Source organism: Hippopotamus amphibius, chromosome 5 (genome assembly GCF_030028045.1).
Source record: "Hippopotamus amphibius kiboko isolate mHipAmp2 chromosome 5, mHipAmp2.hap2, whole genome shotgun sequence".
NCBI lineage: Eukaryota > Metazoa > Chordata > Mammalia > Artiodactyla > Hippopotamidae > Hippopotamus > Hippopotamus amphibius.
Window position 1 is genome coordinate 83475790 of NC_080190.1, and position 19174 is coordinate 83494963.

Consider the following 19174-nt stretch of genomic DNA (forward strand, 5'->3'; position numbering starts at 1 on the left):
TAGTACTTACTCCTGGGATTACTTCACTGGATGTTGTTATAGGGCTGCTGTGACAACTAAATGAGTTAAAAGCTTAAAGGCACTTAGACCAGTTACTGGTGTACACTGACCACCAAGTGCCTAGTAGCTGCTCAGTACGTTTGTTGAATGACTGAATGATCTCTCATCCAATGAGGTAGACAGACTCATCCCTGTTTTCTGGATGAGGACACTGAGGCACAGAAAGGTTAAGTAGGCCTGTTTAGGAATTGATGAGGCAGGATTTAACACAGGTGCTCTGACTCTTAACCCCTGTGCTGAGTAAAATGCGGAAGAAACACAGAGTAAGGGCATATTCGGAGCTGTGAAGGGTTAACAGTTCTTAGGGAGGTGTCAGTTCTGGGGAAGGAATGAACCAGGCAGTGGGGATTGATCCGCTGCTGTGTGCTAGCAGTTTCTGGGCCCTGCCGTTTATCTGCTTTAGCGGTGCAGTGGGCAGAACTATGAGCACGGATTCCAGCTCTCACCAGCTGGTTCCCCAGGTGATCGTGGGCTGGAAACTCCCCAGAGGATCTGGGTGGGGCTTCCAGAGCTGGCCGGGCTGTTTGCTAAAGCAGCCTAGCCCCATCTGCCTCAGCAGACTTGGTTCCTCTCTGGGTCGGTGGGGGCGGGGGCGGGAGGGGGGTGCGCGTGCCTTAATCTTGTTAACACGGAGTCCAGTTTAGTCCAAGGGGGTGTGGCTCCCACTGGTATCTTGGGTCTGTCATTTGGGGGAACAGTTACTGTTCACAAAAAAGACCTTCACTCCTTTGCTTCGGTTCATCTGCTAAAGTCACAGAATGTGAACGTTTGACAAATGGTGCCGCCATAATTTAGAGGAAGACCCGGGAGGCACCGACACCCATGGAAGGAGAGCGACACGGCTGAGGGGCTCCGTCCCTCAGTCCATCCACGGCCTCCCCACCTGCTCGGCCAGGCCACTTTCTCTGGGGAACTGGCTTTGTTCTGCTTGCCCTTCAAACAGGAGCTGAGGGAGGTCAGTTTCTGCAGCTGGGAGATGGAGACATCTTTGCCTCCTCTTCCTGGGAGAGTCCAGCTTCAGTGCGAGGCAGATGAGAAGGGAGAAAGGGTGGGTGGGAACCAGGCTGCTCAGGGGCCTGGGACATGCTCTCTCCCAAGCTGTGGAACCCAGAAGAATGAGGATGACCCTGGAAGACCCCACTGAGCCTTGGGCCATGTTCAGCATAGGGTAGTGGGGGCCCAGAGGCCCTACTTAATCCCTCTTTCCCCTCATGCTACTGGACTCGGAGTCAGTCCCTTACCCCTCCCTTCACCTCAGTGTGAACAGCCGGCTGTACCCTTCACTTAAGCTAGCGGTGAGCTCCCTCACCACCCACTGGGGGCGGGATTGGTTGCAGCCCCTCTGCACACTCCCCTGGGTGGTCCTGATGCTCAGAGGGCCACCTAGCGGGCAGCCTTTATTAAACTGTGAAACTCAGCAAATCCACTTCACCCCAGGAACGCAGGGGCTGATACTGTGGGCATCCCATAGATACTGAAAACCAGAGTATACAGGCCCTGGGGTGGGTGTTAGATCTTCTGGGACGTTTTGGAAGCCTTGCTGCTGTGTTTTCTTTCTCTTTTCTTAGTGTTTATTAACATAATACATGACCATGGTAAAAATACAGTAGAAAAGGGCTTGTGATGAAAGCAGCTGTGCCCAGCTGCGGGTATTTCTTCACTCATTGTCCTTGGTGTTTTCTTGGTTAATCCTGCTCAGTCTGAGGTCATAGTGTTTCTTCAGTTATGAGAAGTTTTCTCCTAAAATACCTTTGATTGGGCTTCCTAGGTGGTGCAGTGGTTAAGAATCTGCCTGCCAATGCAGGGGACACGGGTTCGATCCCTGCTCCAGGAAGATCCCACATGCTGCGGAGCAAGTAAGCCCGTGTGCCACAGCTATTGAGCCTGTGCTTTAGAGCCCATGAGCCACAACTATTGAGCCCATGTGCCACAACTACTGAAGCCCATGCTCCTAGTGACCGTGCTATGCAACAAGAGAAGCCATGGCAACGAGGAGCCCACGCACCACAACGAAGAGTGGCCCCCGCTCGACACAACTAGAGAAAGCCCTTGGGCAGCAACGAAGATCCAACACAGCCAGTAAATAAATAAATAAATAAATAAATAATAAATTAAAAAAAAAAAAACCTTTGATTAATTTGACCCTTCCATTATACCTGCTTTGTTTTTTTTTCTGGCAGTTCTGTTGGTTGCATACAGGATTTCCTGGATTGATTCTCTCTCTCTCTCTTTTTTCTTTCCTTACAACTTATTTATTGAAAAAATTGTGTTGTTTGTCTTGTAAAATTTCTCATAATCTGGATTTTTCTGATTGCATCCCCATGATGTCATTAATATGTTCTTCTGTCCCCTACATTCCCTGTAAGTTGGTAGCTACGTATAGGCTTGATTAGATTCAGATTTGATATTTTATTTTTTGTGCAGATACTTTATAGGTGATGTATATTTCAGTCAGAAAGCGCATAATGTCTGGCTGTGTCTCTTTGCTACAGTAGCAGCTGTTGGTGTATATGGCTTAAACCCATTATCCCATTTGGGCTTGTAAAGTGGTGACATTCTGATAATTTTCTTTCTCTTATCATCATTCTTCTGGTGGATGAGACAAGTAGCTGGACAGATTGCATCATGGGAAAATTCCCTGTGTTAATTGCTTACTTTCCAAAATAATTGGGTGACTGAAAGGCAGGAGAAATGGTTGATTCTTTCCATTTATTGATCAGTCTGTGTAATAATGAGATGATTCCCTAGAAGACCAGTGAACTTAAAAAGCTTTATAAAGTCATGGGTTTAAACATATTTGCTATGTTTCAGTCTACTGATGTTATTATTCTTATTAATTGCTCATATTATCCCATCTTTGGCAAGTAGGAATCCTTTCACACTGGCTCCTCAGTACTTTTGATGTGACCCAGTGGTTTTTGATAGCTTCTTTATTCCTGATAGGATAAGGAAACAATCAAATATGCAAGGTTCATCGTACATGTGTTTTGCCTCACATCACAATCAGCCATTTCTCCAAGAGCCTAATTTTTGTTTTTTAAGTGGCATTTTAATAGCATTTGGAGGCCTCAGTCTGAGCTCTGAGGTTGGTCATTGCTACTGGGTTGGTCATTGTTTCTAGGCCTTTTTTAGTGGACAGAACTGTATTTGTAGGATTCCTAGAGATAGGGTAAATTTAAGGAGGATGTGTGTACTTTTTGGTACTCATTATAAAAAGTTTCAAACGTACAGAAAAGTAGATAGACTAGTATAGGGAACACCTGTGTATACTTGTCAATTTAACAGTTAACATTTTGCCATATTTGCTACATTTCTTTATATTTTGCTTAAGCATTTTAAATTAAATGATATACATAGTGGTATTTCATCCCTAAACACTTCACTATGCTTCTCTAAAAAATAAACACATTTTCTTACAAAATACTATGTATACTTTAAACTTAAATTTTGATTCATGTTGTCATATTGGTGAATAGGGTTCTTTTAAACCAGTAGATAAACCAGATTATAGAAAAACTGTGTCCTTATTAACCTCTTGGTTTACAGTCCTTGAAGATTAATCCCAAGATGGAGTAGGTACATTCTTTAATATGGGTCATCATATGGTCCTTCAAAATTATAGGTCTTTTTTTTTTTCCCAGGAGGCAGGTGCCCCAGCCCCCCAAAATGTTAGGTTTTTTAATCTGCCGTTTATGCCATCAAAATTCTACACTAGCTTTTTTCTTTTCATTTTATATTGGAGTATAGTTGACTTAAATATTGTGTTAGTTTCAGGTATACAGCAAAGCGATTCAGTTATACATGTATCTATCCTTTTTTTTAATATTCTTTTTTTTAAAATAAATTTATTGGCTGCGTTGGGTCTTCATTGCTGCACATGTGGCGAGCAGGGGCTACTCTTCACTGTGATGTGGTGGCTTTTCTCCTTGCAGAGCACGGGCTCTAGGCGTGCTGGCCTCAGTAGTTGCAGTGCACGGGCTTAGTTGCTCCACGGCGTGTGATATCTTCCTGGGGCAGGGATCGAACCTGTGTCGCCTTCATTGGCAGGCGGATTCTTAACCACTGCACCACCTAGGAAGTCCCATGTATCTATTCTTTTTTTAGATTCTTTGCCCATATAGGTTTTTACAGAATATTGAATAGAATTCCCTGTGCTATACAGTAAGTCCTTGTTGATTCCCTTTTTTATATATAGTGGTGTGTATATGTTAATTCCAACCTCCTAATTTATCCCACCCTGCTTCCACCCACCTTTCCCCTTTGGTAACCATAGGTTTGTTTTCTAAGTTTGTGAATCTGTTTCTGCATATGATGTTTGTCTTTCTCCATCTGACTTATTTTACTTAGTATGATAATCTCTAGGTCCATCTGTGTTTCTGTAAATGGCATTATTTCATTCTTTTTTATGGATGAGTAATATTCCCTTGTATATATGTACCATGTCTTCTTTATCCATTCCTCTGTTGATGGACATTTAGGTTGCTTCCATGTCTTGGCTGTTGTAAATAGTGTTGCAGTGAACATTTTTGGATTATGGTTTTCTCTGGATGTGTGCCCAGAATTGGGATTGCTGCATCATATGGTAGCTCTGTTTTTGTTTTTGTTTTTTTTTGGCTGTGCCACACAGCTTGCAGGATTTTAGTTCCCTGACTAGGGGTTGAACCTGGTGCCCCGGCAGTGAAAGCACCGAGTCCTAGCCACTGGACCACCAGAGAATTCCCTATTTTTAGTTTTTTAAGGAACCTTCATACTGTTCTCCATAGTGGCTATACCAATTTACATTCCTACGAACAGTGTGGAAGGATTCCCTTTTCTCCATACCCTCTCCAGCATTTACTGTTTGTAGACTTTTTGATAATGACCATTCTGACTACTATGAGGTGAAACTTCATTGTAGTTTTGATTTGCATTTCTCTAATAATTAGCCATGTCAAGCATCTTTTCATGTGCTATTTTGCTTTCTGTATGTCTTCTTTGGAGAAGTGTCTAATTTAGATCTTCTGCTCATTTTTTGATTGGGTTAATTTTTTTTTTTTTATATTGAGCTGCATGAGCTGTTTGTATATTTTGGAGATTAATCCCTTGTTGGTTGCTTCATTTGCAAATATTTTCTCCCATTCTGTGGGTTGTCTTTTCATTTTGTTTATGGTTTCCTTTGCTCTGCAAAAGCTTTTAAGTGTAATTAGGTCCCATTTGCTTATTTTGGTTTTTATTTTCATTGCTCTAGGAGGTGGATCCAAAAATATATTACTGCAACTTATGTCAAACAGTGTTCTGCCTATGTTTTCCTTTAGGAGTTTTATAGTTTCTAGTCTTACATTTAGGTCTTAATCCATTTTGAGTTAATTTTTGTGTATGGTGTTAGAGAGTGTTCTGATTTCATTCTTTTACATGTGGCTGTTCAATTTTCCCAGCACCACTTATTGGAGAGACTGTCTTTTCTCCATTGTATATGCTTGTCTTTCTCATAGGTTAGTTGACCACAGGTGCATGGGTTTATTTCTAGGCTTTCTGTCCTGTTCCTTTGATCTATGAGTCTGTCTTTGTACCAGTACCATACTGTTTTGATTACTATGGCTTTATAATACAGTCTGAAGTCAGGGAGTCTGATTCCTCCAGCTCCATTTTTCTTTTTCAAGATTGCTTTGGCTACTTGGGGTCTTTTGGTTTCCATCCAAGTTAAAAAACTTTTTTGTTCTGTAAAAATGCAGTTGGTAATTTGATAGGGTTTGCATTGAATCTGTAGATTACCTTGGGTAGTATAGTCATTTTGACAATATTGATTCTTCCAATCCAAGAACATGGTATATCTATCCATCTGCTTGTGTCATCTTTGATTTCTTTCATCAGCGTTTTAAAGTTTTTGGAGTACAGGTCTTTTGTCTCCTTAGGTAGGTTTAGTCCTGGGTATTTTATTCTTTTTGATGCGATGATAAATGGGATTGTTTTTTGAATTTCTCTTTGTGATCTCTTGCTTTTAGTGTATAGAATTGCAACAGATTTCTGTGCATTAATTTTGTATCCTGCAAGTTTTCCAAATTAATTGATGAGCTCTAGTAGTTTTCTGGAAGCATCTTTAGGATTTTCTATGTATAGTATCATGTCATCTGCAAACAGTCTTCTTCTTTTCCAATTTGGATTCCTTTTATTTCTTTTTCTTCTCTGATTGCCTGTATGCAGTTCTCTACTGAAACATTAAAACATTCTGTTTTTAAAACAAATTGTGTTGGGCGATGAAAAGTGGATACTGTACGGTAATGTGGAATGGAAGAGATCACAGGGCAAGCGAAATGAACCATCACCAACCACAGCAAAGGCTGGTCTTCATGTAAAGAAGGTGATGTTGTGTATATGTTGGGATTGGAAGGGAGTCCTCTATTATGAGCTCCTTCCAGAAAACAAAGCAATTAATTCAAAAAAGTACTGCTCCCAGTTAGACCAACTGGAAGTGGCACTCGATGAAAAGTTTCCAGAATTAGTCAACAGAAAACACATAATCTTCCATCAGGATAATGCAACACTGCATGTTTCTTTGATGACCAGGCAAAAACTGTTACAGCTTGGCTGGGAAGTTCTGATTCATCAGCTATATTCACCAGATTTCCATTTATTTTGGTCTTTACAAAATTCTCTTAGTGGAGAAAATTTCATTTCTGTGGAAGACTAAAAGACACCTGGAACGGTCCTTTGCTCAAAAAGATAAAAAGTTTTGGGAAGATGAAATTATGAGGTTGCCTGAAAAATGGCAGAAGGTGGTGGAACAAAAGGGTGAATACATTGTTCAATGAAGTTTTTGGTGAAAATGAAGTATGTGTCTTTTATTTTTACTTAAAAAACCAAAAGCACTTTTTGGCCCACCCAAATTTTTTTTTTTTTTTGGATGTGATTTTAAAAGGGATTTCTTGTTTACATTCCCCTTCTGATATTTCATTGTTAGTGTTAAGAAATGCAGTTGACTTCTGTATGTTAATTTTGTATCCTGCTGCTTTTCTGAATTCATTTATTAGATCTAGTAGTTTTTGTGTGGAATCTTTAGGGTTTTTATATATAGTGTCATATCATTTTTACATAGAGTGACAATTTTACCTTTTCCCTTCCAATTTGGATACTTTTTATTTCTTTTTCTTGTCTGATTGCTGTGGCTAGGACTTCCAATACCATGTTGAATAGAAGTGGTGAGAGTGGGCATCCTTGCCTTGTTCCAGATTTTAGTGGGAAGGCTTTCAGCTTTTCACCATTGAGTATTGTATTGGCTGTGGATTTTTGTAAATGGCTTTTATTATCTAGAGATATGTCCTTCTGTACCCACTTTGGTAAGAGTTTTGATCATAAATGGATGTTGAATTTTGTCAAATGCTTTTTCTGCATCTATTGAGATGATCCTGTGGTTTTTGATTTTTGTTAATGTGTATTACATTGATTGCTTTTTGTATGTTGAGCCATCCTTGTAAACTTGGGATGAATCCTACTTGGTCATGGTGTATGATGTTTTTTATGTGTTGTTGGATTAAGTTTGCTAATATTTTGTTGAGAATTTTTGCATCTATGTTCATCAAAGGTATTGGCCTGTAAGTTTCTTTTTTGCTGGTATCTCTGTCTGATTTTGGTATCAGGGTGATGGTAGTTTCATAGAATGTCTTCAGGATGTTCCCTTCTCTTCATTCTTTTGGAGGAGTTTGAGAAGGATCAGTATAAATTTTTCCTTGTGTCTTTGGTAGAATTCTCCTGAGAAGCCATCTGTTCCTGGACTTTTGTTTGTTTGGAGTTTCTTTTTAAACTACAGATTCTATTTTGCTTCTAGTGATCCATCTGTTCAAATTAATTATTTTTTCTTAATTCAGTTTCTAGAAGGTTGTCCATTTCTTCCAGGTTGTTAAATTTGTCGGCATATAATTGTTCATAGTATTCCTTATGTTTTTTTGTATTTCTGTGTTATTGGTTGAGATTTATCTGTTTTTATTTCTTCATATTTTTAATTTGGGTTCTCTCTCTTTTCTTCTTAGTGAGCCTGTCCAGAGGCTTATCAATTTTGTTTACCTTTTCAAAGAACAAGCTCTTGGTTTTATTGATTTTTTTTTTTCTGTTGCTCTTTAATCTTTATTTTATTTATTTCCTCCCCAATCTTTATTATTTCCTTCCTTCTGCTGACTTTAGGTTTTGTGTGTTCTTCTTTTTCTAATTCTTTTAGGTGGTATGTTAGCTGGCTTATTTGAGATTTGTCTTGTTTTTTGAGGAAGGCCTGTATCGCTATGAACTTCACTCTAAGAACTGCTCTGGCTCTGTCCCATAGATTTTATGTATGGTTCTTTTTTCATTGTCATTTGTCAAAGGTGTTTTAAATTTTTAAAATTTCCTTGTTGACCCATTGGTTTTTTTTTTAGTAGTGTGTTGTTTAGTCTCCATGTAATCTTTTTTTTTTTTTTTTTCCATTTCTTTTCCTGTGGTTGATTTCTAGTTTCATGCTATTGTGGTTAGAGAAGATGCTTAAGATAATTTCTATACTCTTGCATTTGTTGAGGCTTGTGTCCTAGTATGTGGTCGGTTCTAGAGAATGTTTCATTCTCGAAAAGAATGTGTATTCTGGTTTTATTTGTTTGTTTGTTTTGGATGTAATGTCCTCAAAATATCAATTAAGTCTAACTGTTCTATTGTATCATTTAGAATCTCTGTTGCCTTATTGTTTTTTATCTAGAAGATCTGTCCACTGATGTGAGTGGATAATAATGGTAGGAGAGTATTAGAGGAGACTGTTCATCTTGGAGGCTATTTTTATGTGAGAGTGTCCCTGTATAGCCTGCGTGGGTTTGATTTTTTTGGTGCAAGGATTGTATTCATTATAGGTGTCTGACACCGCTTTCCTCAGTGTATGCTGGCCATTATCCCATTGATAGATGGTGTGACTGGTGTTGTGGTCACCAGAGCCTGCACTGGATGTTGAGTGGGGCCTCCTCTTTGCTCTGTGGTTGTCACTGCCCTTTTAGGGGCAGGGTCTGCTCCCTAGTTGTTGGATTAGAAGGCCCCAGATCCGTTTCTGAGCTGTGTTTCTGAGCTACAGTGTGAGATAGGTGGGATTGGAGCATTCCTATTGGGAGGGAAGCCACCAAATATTCCTGCACCAGAGGTTTTCACTGGTGAGTTTGCTCTGTTGTGTCACCTTTCACCTGTTGTGCAAGCTCACAAAGTACACTGGCGTTACCACTGCCCTTGGCACTGCCTCAGCCTTGGGTATGCTGGCAATTGGCCCTGGTATCTCTCAGGCATTGTGTTCACAGAGCCACCCATGCAGACCTGCTTAAGTCAGGTCCCAGGATTGCAGCAGTTGTGCACCCAGACCTGCTGTGGGAGCTGTGGAGGCAGCTCAGACCCTGTCCTGGCCCAGCCCCCGTTGTCACGTGCCCACAAAGCCCACGGCTGCTAAGGCCATACCCGTCCCAGCTGTGGGAGCACCCATTGTCCGTTCAGATGTCTCACAGGTGCTGAATTTACAAAGCCAGAGACAGAGGTGTAAATCCGTACGGGGAGAGATTTCAGCCCTGCCTCCTGAGTTAGGCAGCCCCTGGGGCTCAGCTGTGGTTCTGGTCCACCTCTGTGCCTGGGTAACCCTGGGGCTGGCATCTGCTCCTGGGGCCTGCCAAGGCAGTGGTTGGCATGGAAGCCTGGCTAGGTGGCTGCTGGGACCAACGAGCTTGCCCAGGCAAGAGCCAGCCAAGGTGGTGGCTGGGGCGTGCTCTCCCAAAGCCCACAGAGGCGGGGGCCTGACAGTGGAGAAAGCGGCTATAATGGTGGCCCTGCCCCTCCCTCCCTCCGCACACCACTTAACAGTGGTGCTAGGCTTCTGTGGCGGGCCCAGTCTTCTTCTGCAGCCACCCCGGTTGCAGCTGTACCACACTCCAGCCCCTCAGGCTGTCTCTGCACAGCCAACACCAGTCCTCTTCCCAGGTTTGTCCTCTAAACACCGAGTTTCAGCACCCAGCCCCCGCTGGTACCAGTGGATGTGCGTCTTAGACTGGGGGTTGCAGGGTGGTGGCATGGCCTGTCTGTGTAGGTCTCTCTGTTGTCTGCCTGCCGCAGACTGGTTGTTAGGATCTCCTCTGAGCCTCTGAAGCTCTTTTTCTGTCCCAGCTGATCTCCCCTCCATGGAGGGGCATCCCAGAGTACAGGAACATTTCCTTTTTTCCAGCCCCCTCCTAGAGGTGCAGGTCCCACATCCTCTTTTTTTTTTTTTCCCCTATCATCTTATCTGGTTAGGTGGAGCTCTTTTGTGGCCTCTCAGGTGTTTGAGGTCTTCTGCTGGTGTTCAGTAGGTATTTAGTGAGAATTGTTCCATTTGTAGATGTATTTTTGATGTATCTGTGGAAGGAGGTGAGTTCCATATCCTACTACTCCACCATCTTGATTGGAGCCCTCTCCCCTGAAATGTTTTTTAATTGGATGTTATTGTAAATCTTTTAAGGACACTCTCAAGTTACACATTACAGCTTAAAAGCAAGAGCCTACCTCCAGGAGGCTCTGGAATATTCCTAAGACTGCCTAGGGTAGTGTTAAAAGTAACTTACTTCATTATTTCAAAGACCCAAGGTTTTTTAGACTGTGTAGTAAAGTGATTCCAGCTGTTGGAGGACTGAAACTCTGACTTGGTTTCAGCTATGAGCTGTGGACAGCATTTGGAGGCTCTAAGCTGGTACTCTCTCTGAGAATAATTTTATAAAGGTTAACAGTGAATCACATTAGCGGCATCACTTAAAGGAGATGGAAGATTCTCTGAATTTCTCAGACTTGGATGACTTGAGTGTAGTTACATATCTTTAAAAAAAAAAAGGGTCAGTTATTTCAGGAGTTGGTCAGTCCAGGAAGGAAGGAGCAGAAGACTCACCAAGGCAGATGTTGCCAGCACCCATCCTGGACTTCTCAGTGGGAAGGCGAAGGAACGCTGTCCCTGGCGCAGCCCTAGTGGGGAGATGGAGCCAGGGGTTATAGCCAGGGGACTGGAAATGATTCCTGTCTCATTATTAAGATTACTGACCTTATGAGATAGATAGGTCTAGATACTGTTACCAAACACCATTAAATATTTCATTTATTGAACTCCTCTAGTTTGTATTTCATGCTCACCAAGCAATCTCCTGATTTATGGTATGGCTTCTTGTGTTAGTCTGTTTACAGGAGTAGAATATATCAGTCATATATATGGAATCATTATTTTTTAAAAACAGACTTTTTTAGAGCAATTTTAGGTTCACAGCAAAATTGAGCAGAAAGTGCAGAGAGTTCCCACAACAGCACAACCTCCCCCAGCACCAACACCCAGCTCCAGAGCGGTACATTTGCTATAACTGATGAACCTACACTGATACATCATCATCACCCAGAGTCCAGCGTTTACTTTAGAGTTCACTCTTGCTGTCGTACATTCTCTGGGGTTTGACAAGTGTTCAGTGATATTTGTCCACTATTATCACATAGAATAGTTTCACTGGCCTAGAAATCTCCTGTGCTCAGGTTATTCATTTCTCTCTCCCACTAAGCTGTGGTAATCATTGATCTTTTTACTGTCTCCATAGTTTTGCCTTTTCCAGAAATTTATATAGTTGGAATCCTACTATATGTAGACTTTATACATCGCCTTTTTTTCACTTAGTAATGTGTTTAAATTTCCTCCATGACTTTTCATTTCTTAATAGCTCATTTCTTTTTAGCACTAAATAATATTCCATTGTCGAGGTGAAATATTTGTCCATGTGTCCAAGTTTTGGCAGTTATGAATAAAGCTTCTATAAACATCTGTGTGCAGGCTTTTGTGTAGATGTACGTTTCCAGCCCATTTAGGTAAATACCAAGAAGTGTGACTGCTGGACTGTTGGAGTCATTGTTTTTAATTCTTGTGATTTCAGTGAGGTTGGGTCTGATTACAACTGGTTTTTCATGTGTCTTGCTGTCCAGGAAGAGAATGGAGTACTCAGGTTAGTCAAAAGATTTGGCTTGTGTGTGACAGTTTTATTTATCATTGTAAATTAAGAAACCTATATTCTCGTGTCTGCTTCAGCCTTTTGTGCATTTGAATTTGCTAGACTGAGGCTAATCAGGGTCTTACCACCCCTGGCATGTAGAAGGCAGAGCCAGATCTTACGCTTTTGGGAGCTGACTGATGAGGATGTCCTGCCCAACTGCACCGCCCCCCACCAATGTACTACAGTGATTTCTCTGCTCACTACTCTGTGTTTAATGCACTGGCCTCTGGGTAGTAGCTTGCCAAACAATAGGTATTCTTCATCAGAGTTACAGGAATCACAACTGAATGCTGGCCTTGCTCTTTCCACCTTTGTTAGCTTGAGCTGTGACTTGTTCTTCGTAACGTGAAAGAGTGGCCTTGTGTTGTGCATTCTTCTTGGTAACAACCATCAGCTTCACTCATTTTGATGGCTTTTATGATGAATAACATTAACTGTATTTACTTCTTATATAAAGGCCTTTGATAAAAAGTGGATTAGGACACGAGAATTGTGTGTTTGTTAGTATAGGATCCTGTTCTTTTTGCCGATGTTATTTTGGCAATTGTGACATAATAAGAAATAGATATTGTTCTCTGCCTCAGATTCCTGACACAGCTCCTAAAACCCATTTAATTTCCCGAGTGTGGGGATGCTAGGAGCCTCTTTTGTTCTAATATTTGGTCTTTGACCTCAGTTCCTGACACAAGAGTTTCTAAGGCCCTTGGAATCTCCAGACTGATGAGACCCCCTAGATAGCTTCAGAGTCGGGACTAGTCACCAGAAAGACCACAGCATGATTAAGAGGTTGGAACTTTCAGCCCCACTCCTTCCTTCTGGGGAGGGAAGAGGATTGGAGATTGAGTTAATAATCAATCATGCCTACATGTTGAAGTCTCCGTGAAAATCCCTAAACTGTGTATTTGGAGAGCTCCCAGGTTGGTGAACCCACCCACATGCTGGGACAGTGGTGCCCCAAACGCCATAGGGCGAGATGCCTGCGCTCAGAGCTCTTCCAGACCTTGCCCTGTGTACCTCGTCATTTGTATCCTTTATTACATCCTTTATAATAAACCAGTAAGCATGTTTCCCTGAGTTCTGTGAGCTGTTCTAGCAAATAATTGAACCTGAGGAAGGAATGTGGAGACCCCTGATTTATAGGCCATTGGTGAGAAGTGCAGGTGACAGACTTGAGACTGGCATCTGAAGTGGGGGCAGTCTTGTGGGACTGAGGCCTTAACCTGGGGGGTCTGCACGAACTCCAGGCAGTCAGTGTCAGAACTGAGTTGAATTGCAGCACCCCCTGCATGTGCACCAAGAACTGGGGCATTGCTTGGTGTAGGAAAACCCACACATCTGGTGTCAGAAGTGTTGTGAGATTAGAGGAGGAAACAGAGATTTCCGTTTAACAAGTCACGTATTTCCCCCGAGCGTCAGTTTTTATCTTTAAAATTGAGATCATGTTTCTCTATGCTTTTTAAAAAAATTGTATTGCAGTATAGTTGATTTACAAGGTTGTGTTAACTTCTGCTGTGCAGCAAAGTGACTCATACACATATTCTTTTTCATGTTCTTTTCCATTATGGTTTATTGAGTATAGTTCCCCATATTATACAGTAGGACGTTGTTGTTTATCCATTCTATATATAATAGTTTGCATCTGCTAATCTCAAACTCCCAATCCTTCCCTCCTCCAGCCCCCTTCACCTTGGCAGCTACAGGTCTGTTCTCCGTGTTTCTGAGTCTTTTTCTGTTCTGTTTCGTAGATATGTTCATTTGTGTTGTATCAATATTTTAGATTCCACGTATAAGTGATATCATCTGGTATTTGTCTTTCTATGTCTGACTTACTTCACTTAGTGTGATAATTTCTAGGTCCATCTCTGTTGCTGCAAATGGCATTATTTCATTCTTTTTGATGGCCAAGTAGTATTCCCTTGTATATGTGTACCACATCTTTATCCATTCATCTGGTGATGGACATTTAGGTTGCTTCCATGCCTTGATTATTGTAAATAGTCCTGCTGTGAACATAGGGTGCATGTATCTTTTTGGATTATATTTTTGTCTGGGTCTATGCCCAGGAGTGGGATTGCTGAGTCATATGGTAACTCTATTTTTAGTTTTTCAAGTAACCTCCATGCTGTTTTCTGTAGTGGCTGCACCAATTTACATTCCCACCAACAGTGTGAGAGGGTTCCATTTTCTCCACATCCTCTCCAGCATTTATTTGTGGATTTTTTTTATGATGTCCATTCTGACCGGTGTGAGGTGGTACCTCACTGTAGTTTTGATTTGCATTTCTGTAATAATTAGATGATGAGCAGCTTTTTATGTGCCTCTTGGCCATCTGTATGTCGTCTTTTCTCCATGCTTATTAAGTAGGGTTCTGTAGAGAAGGAGGGTAAAGTTCAAACTCTTTACCATGTTGCAGCCTCTTTTGACACAGGTGCAGTCTCTTTTAACACCTTTAGTTTTTTTCTGTTGAGCTATGTGCTCCTGTGCAACCTCTGGGCAACACTTTTAGCTTTAGCTACTTAAGATATTTTGAGGTCTTCTAAACAGATTATGAAATCTCACACTAGCCTTCACCTGGCACATTTTTACTTCAAGGCTAACCTCACATGTTACCTCTGTATGTCTTTCCCATAACCACTCCCAACAGTATTAACTTGTCTTCTTATCTGTGCTCCCATAACACCTGTGTTTACTTTTACTCCAAGATTGATCCTTTATGTAACAACTGTTAGTTTACACATCTATCCCTATTAGAAAACTTTAAGATGTTTTGGAGCAAAGAACTGTCTTATTTATTTTCCTGTCCTATTAGTTTTCACTCATTATTTACTTCCTTCTACTTTCTATAGGTTTAATTCACTTGTCTTTCTCCCCTTAACATTTTGAGACAAATGGTTATTTTCCATCTTCCACCTAACATATACATTTAGGTTGGTAAGTTTCTCTCAAAATGCAACTTTTAGCTGCATTCCCCAAATTTTAACATGTAGTGTTATCATTAGCATTTGGTTCAAAATATTTTCTAATTGACATTGTGCTTTCTTTTTTGATGCAAGGTAATTTAGGATGATATTGCTTAATTTCTAAATATATGAGGATTTTCTAATAAACTTTGTGTTATTGACTTCCTGCTGAATTCTACTGTGTTGAGAGAACCTACTCTGTCATTTCAGTTTTTAAATTCTTATTTATTTTTTATGATGGCAAAATACACATGAAAGTTACATTTTTCACATTTTTTAAGTGTGCTCTTCAGTGGCATTAGGTACATTCATATTGTGCAACCACCATCATCATCTATCTCCAGAACCTTTTTTATCTTCCCAAACTGAACCTTCATTCTCATTAAGCAGTAGTTTCCCATTCTCCCCTCCCCTCCGTCCCTGGCAACCACATTCTACTTTCTGTCTCCATGAATTTGACTACTGTACCTCATATAGGTGGAGTCATACAGCATTTGTCCTTTTGTAAGTGGATGACTTCACTTAGTATAATATCCTCGGGGCTCATCCATGCTGTAGCATGTGTTAGAATTTCCTTCCTTTTTAAGGCTGAATAATATTCCATTGTATGTTTATACCACATCAAAAAATGAAATATTTAGGAATTAACAAAGGAGGTAAAAGACTTGTACAATGAAAACTATAAAACATTGCTGAGGGAACTTCCCTGGTGGCACAGTGGTTAAGAATCTGCCTGCCAATGCAGGGGACAGGGGTTTGATCTCAGGTCTGGGAAGATCCCACATGCCACAGAGCCACTGAGCCTGTGCTCTAGAGCGTGCAAGCCACAACTACTGAGGCTGTGTGCTGCAACTACTGAAGCCTGCATGCCTAGAGCCTGTTCTCTGCAACAAGAGAAGCCATCACACTGAGAAGTCCGTGCACCACAATGAAGGGTAGCCCCCACCCACAGCAGCTAGAGAAAGCCCGTGTACAGCAATGAAAACCCAATGCAAGCAAATAAATAAAATAAAACAAAATAAATAAAACACTGAAAGAAATTAAAGAAAATAAATAGAAAGACATCCTATGTTCATGGATTTGAATAGTTAGTATTATTAAAATGTCAATACTACCCAAAGCAATCTACAGATTCAATGGCTATCCCTCTCAAAATCCCAAGGACAGTTTTTGCAAGCTCTCTTTTAACTAGAATATTTAGTCTGTTACTGTTTTATTTAATTGTTGATAATTTGGATTTATGTCTACCCTCTGATTATTTACTTTCAAATTTGTCTTGCCTGTGTTCTTTTTTCCTTCATTGGATTGATTAGTTTAAAATTTCCCTCTCTATGCATTTGGTAGTTATACATTTTTAAAAAATTCAGTGGTTACCCTAGAGATTAAAACATGTCTTTTACTCACAAAAGTCTAATAAAAATTAGTGATTTTACCTCTTCCTGGACTCATGCAAAGACCTTAGAACACTTGAACATTAATTCCACTTACCTGTTTCCTTATCCATATGTTGGATTTTTTAAAAAATTAATTAATTTTTTTATTGGTTGCATTGGGTCTTCATTGCTGTGTACGGGCTTTCTCTAGTTGCGGCGAGTGGGGGCTACTCTTCGTTGCAGTGCTCGGGCTTCTCATCATGGTGACTTCTCTTGTTGCGGAGCGTGGGCTCTAGGTGAGTGGGCTTCAGTGGTTGTGGTACATAGGCTTAGTTGCTCCGAGGCATGTGGGATCTTCCTGGACCAGGGTTCAAATCCATGTCCCCTGCATTGGCAGGCAGATTCTTTTTTTTTTTTTTTTTTTTTTAAGGAGACAGGAACTGGGTTATCAAGGACAAGCTGGAGAGAGGGAAGGGAACCCGGACTGGACGGAGGTAACAGTCAGTGTAACTATGACAAGTCCTACCATTGGCAAGTGGCACACAGGTGACCAAGACGGCCACAACCATGCCTAAGGATACTTCATCACTCTAGCAGACAGATTCTTAACCACTGAGCCACCAGGGAAGTCCCTGGGTATTTTAATCTATGTGTATTTTAAGCCTGAAGAGCTGATATTACTGCTTTTTCATATTTCAGTATTAATTTAGGCTTAGCATATATTTTCCATTTTGTTCCCCTTCATTCCCCTCTGTATCCTCAGGCTTCTTTCTGAGATAATTTTCTTTTTCCTTGAAAATCACCCCTGTCGATATGTCTTTGTTGAAGTTACCTTTATGTTGCCTTAAAAAAAATTTTTTTTAATTGTGGTTACACATATATAAAACAAAATTTGCCATTTTATCCATTTTTTCCATTAAAATTTTAAAATTGTTATAAAATATATGTAACAAAATCTACCATTTTAATCTTTTTCTTTTTATTGAAGTATAGTTGACTTACATTCTATTAGTTTCAGGTGTGCAACATAGTGATTTGATATTTTTGTCAGTTACACACCATTTTAACCTTTTAAAAATAGACTTTGTTTTTTAGAATAGCTTTAGGTTCACAGCAAAGTTGAGTGGAAGGTACAGGTATTTCCCATATACCTCCTGCCCCCACACATGCATAACCCCCCCGTTATTAACATCCCCCACCAGAGTGGCACATTTTCCACATTTCTGATAATGTCCTTTGATGTACAAAGATGTCTAAATTTTATGAATTCTGGTTTATCTGTTTTTTGTTGCTTGAGCTTTCGGCGCCACGTAAGAACCCAGTGCCAAATCAGTGGTTTTGTGGATTTATGTATAAGTTTTAGGATTTATTTCTAAGCTTTCTTCTAAGAGTTTTATGATTTTAGGTCTTATATTTAGGTTGTTGATCTGTTGAGTTATTTTTTATCTATTATATGAGTTGGGTGTCCAGATTCATTCTTTTGCATGTGGGTATCTAGTTGTCTCAGCACCATTTGTTAAAGAGACTGTCCTTTCCCATTGAGTGGACTTGACACTTTTGTCAAAAACCAGTTGACCATGTATGTGCTTATTTCTTTATTCTCAATTCTACGCCTTTGATCTGATCCTTATGACAGTACCACAGTTTTTTGATGACAGTACCACAGTTTTTTGATGACAGTAGCTTTGTAGCAAGTTTTGAAATTGGAAAGGGTGAGCCCTCTGACTTTGTTTTTCTTTTTCAGGATTGTTTTGGGTATTTAGGGCCCCTTGCTTACCTTTACTTTTTGTTTTTGTTTTGTTTGTTTTTTAACTTTTTTTCCCCCAGTATTTTGAAGGTATCATTCATTTATCTTATGGCTTTTTTTCCTTTGAAGATAATCTGTTTCCTCTCTCTCACCCTGAGCTGTTTTAAGATTTTTCTGTTTGTTGTGTGGCAGCTGGTGGAGTTTTGTTTTGTTTTCTTTTTTGTTGTTTTTTTTCGTATTTTGCATTTGTACTGTGTATTCTTAGAGATTTTTTTTTTTTGGCTGTGTTGGGTCTTTGTTGCTACACGCGGGCTTTTTCTAGTTGCTTGCGGGGGCTACTCTTCCTTGCAGTTTGGTTTTCAGTCATAGACGCTTGACTTTTTCTGTGCTTGGTCTTTTTTGTTTGAGTGCCAGATATTGATTGTGAAGAGTTATAATTTGACCTTTGCAATGGTGTTAGCTTCCTCCAGAGAAGACCGAAGTTAACTCTGGCAGATGGCGAGGGTCTGTAGCAATCCCAGATCACTTAAACAAATCTAGAAATGAGATTGTTTGAAGTTGACCTTCAGTCCATACAAGGGCTAGTCTATCTAGAGTTCTTTCCTTCTTACTCTTGGGATGAAGACACTTCAAGCTCCAGTACAAAACCTAGAGAGTTTCTTACGACCTCCACCTTCCTTGGGAGGCTGTAATTTTCATTATTGATCTCTTAGTCCCTCAAAAGCTCTGGCCGAAGCTCTGTTCAGGTTTTTAGCTTTTCAGCCTTTTCTAACCAAATCAGCAGATGCCTTGAGGGGAAAAAGTTTGCTTTAAAGGCTTCATTTAACTCTGGGTTTCCCCTTTTCTCTCAGATTTTGGCCTTGTAATTCTTCATTTCCTTGTTGGCTCTGTGGTGCTTTGAAAAAGATATATGTGTGTATATATATATATATTTTTTTTTTTTTTTTAATTGTGGTAAGTTATACATAACTAAACTTCCGATTTTAGTCAGTTAAGTGTATAGGTCAGTGATATTAAGTACAATAA

General features: G+C 40.4%; 1 protein-coding gene and 1 non-coding gene across 5 annotated transcripts in view; one reads left to right on the plus strand and one right to left on the minus strand.

Annotated features, from left to right (window-relative positions):
- The window catches only part of TBCE (tubulin folding cofactor E), a 90211-nt gene that overhangs the window by 39020 nt on the left and 32017 nt on the right, over positions 1-19174 (plus strand). The gene's annotated exons all lie outside the window — the stretch shown is intronic.
- On the minus strand, positions 16897-16997 carry LOC130854695 (small nucleolar RNA SNORD46). The gene has a single exon (XR_009054135.1). It is a non-coding gene; the product is annotated as a small nucleolar RNA SNORD46 (small nucleolar RNA).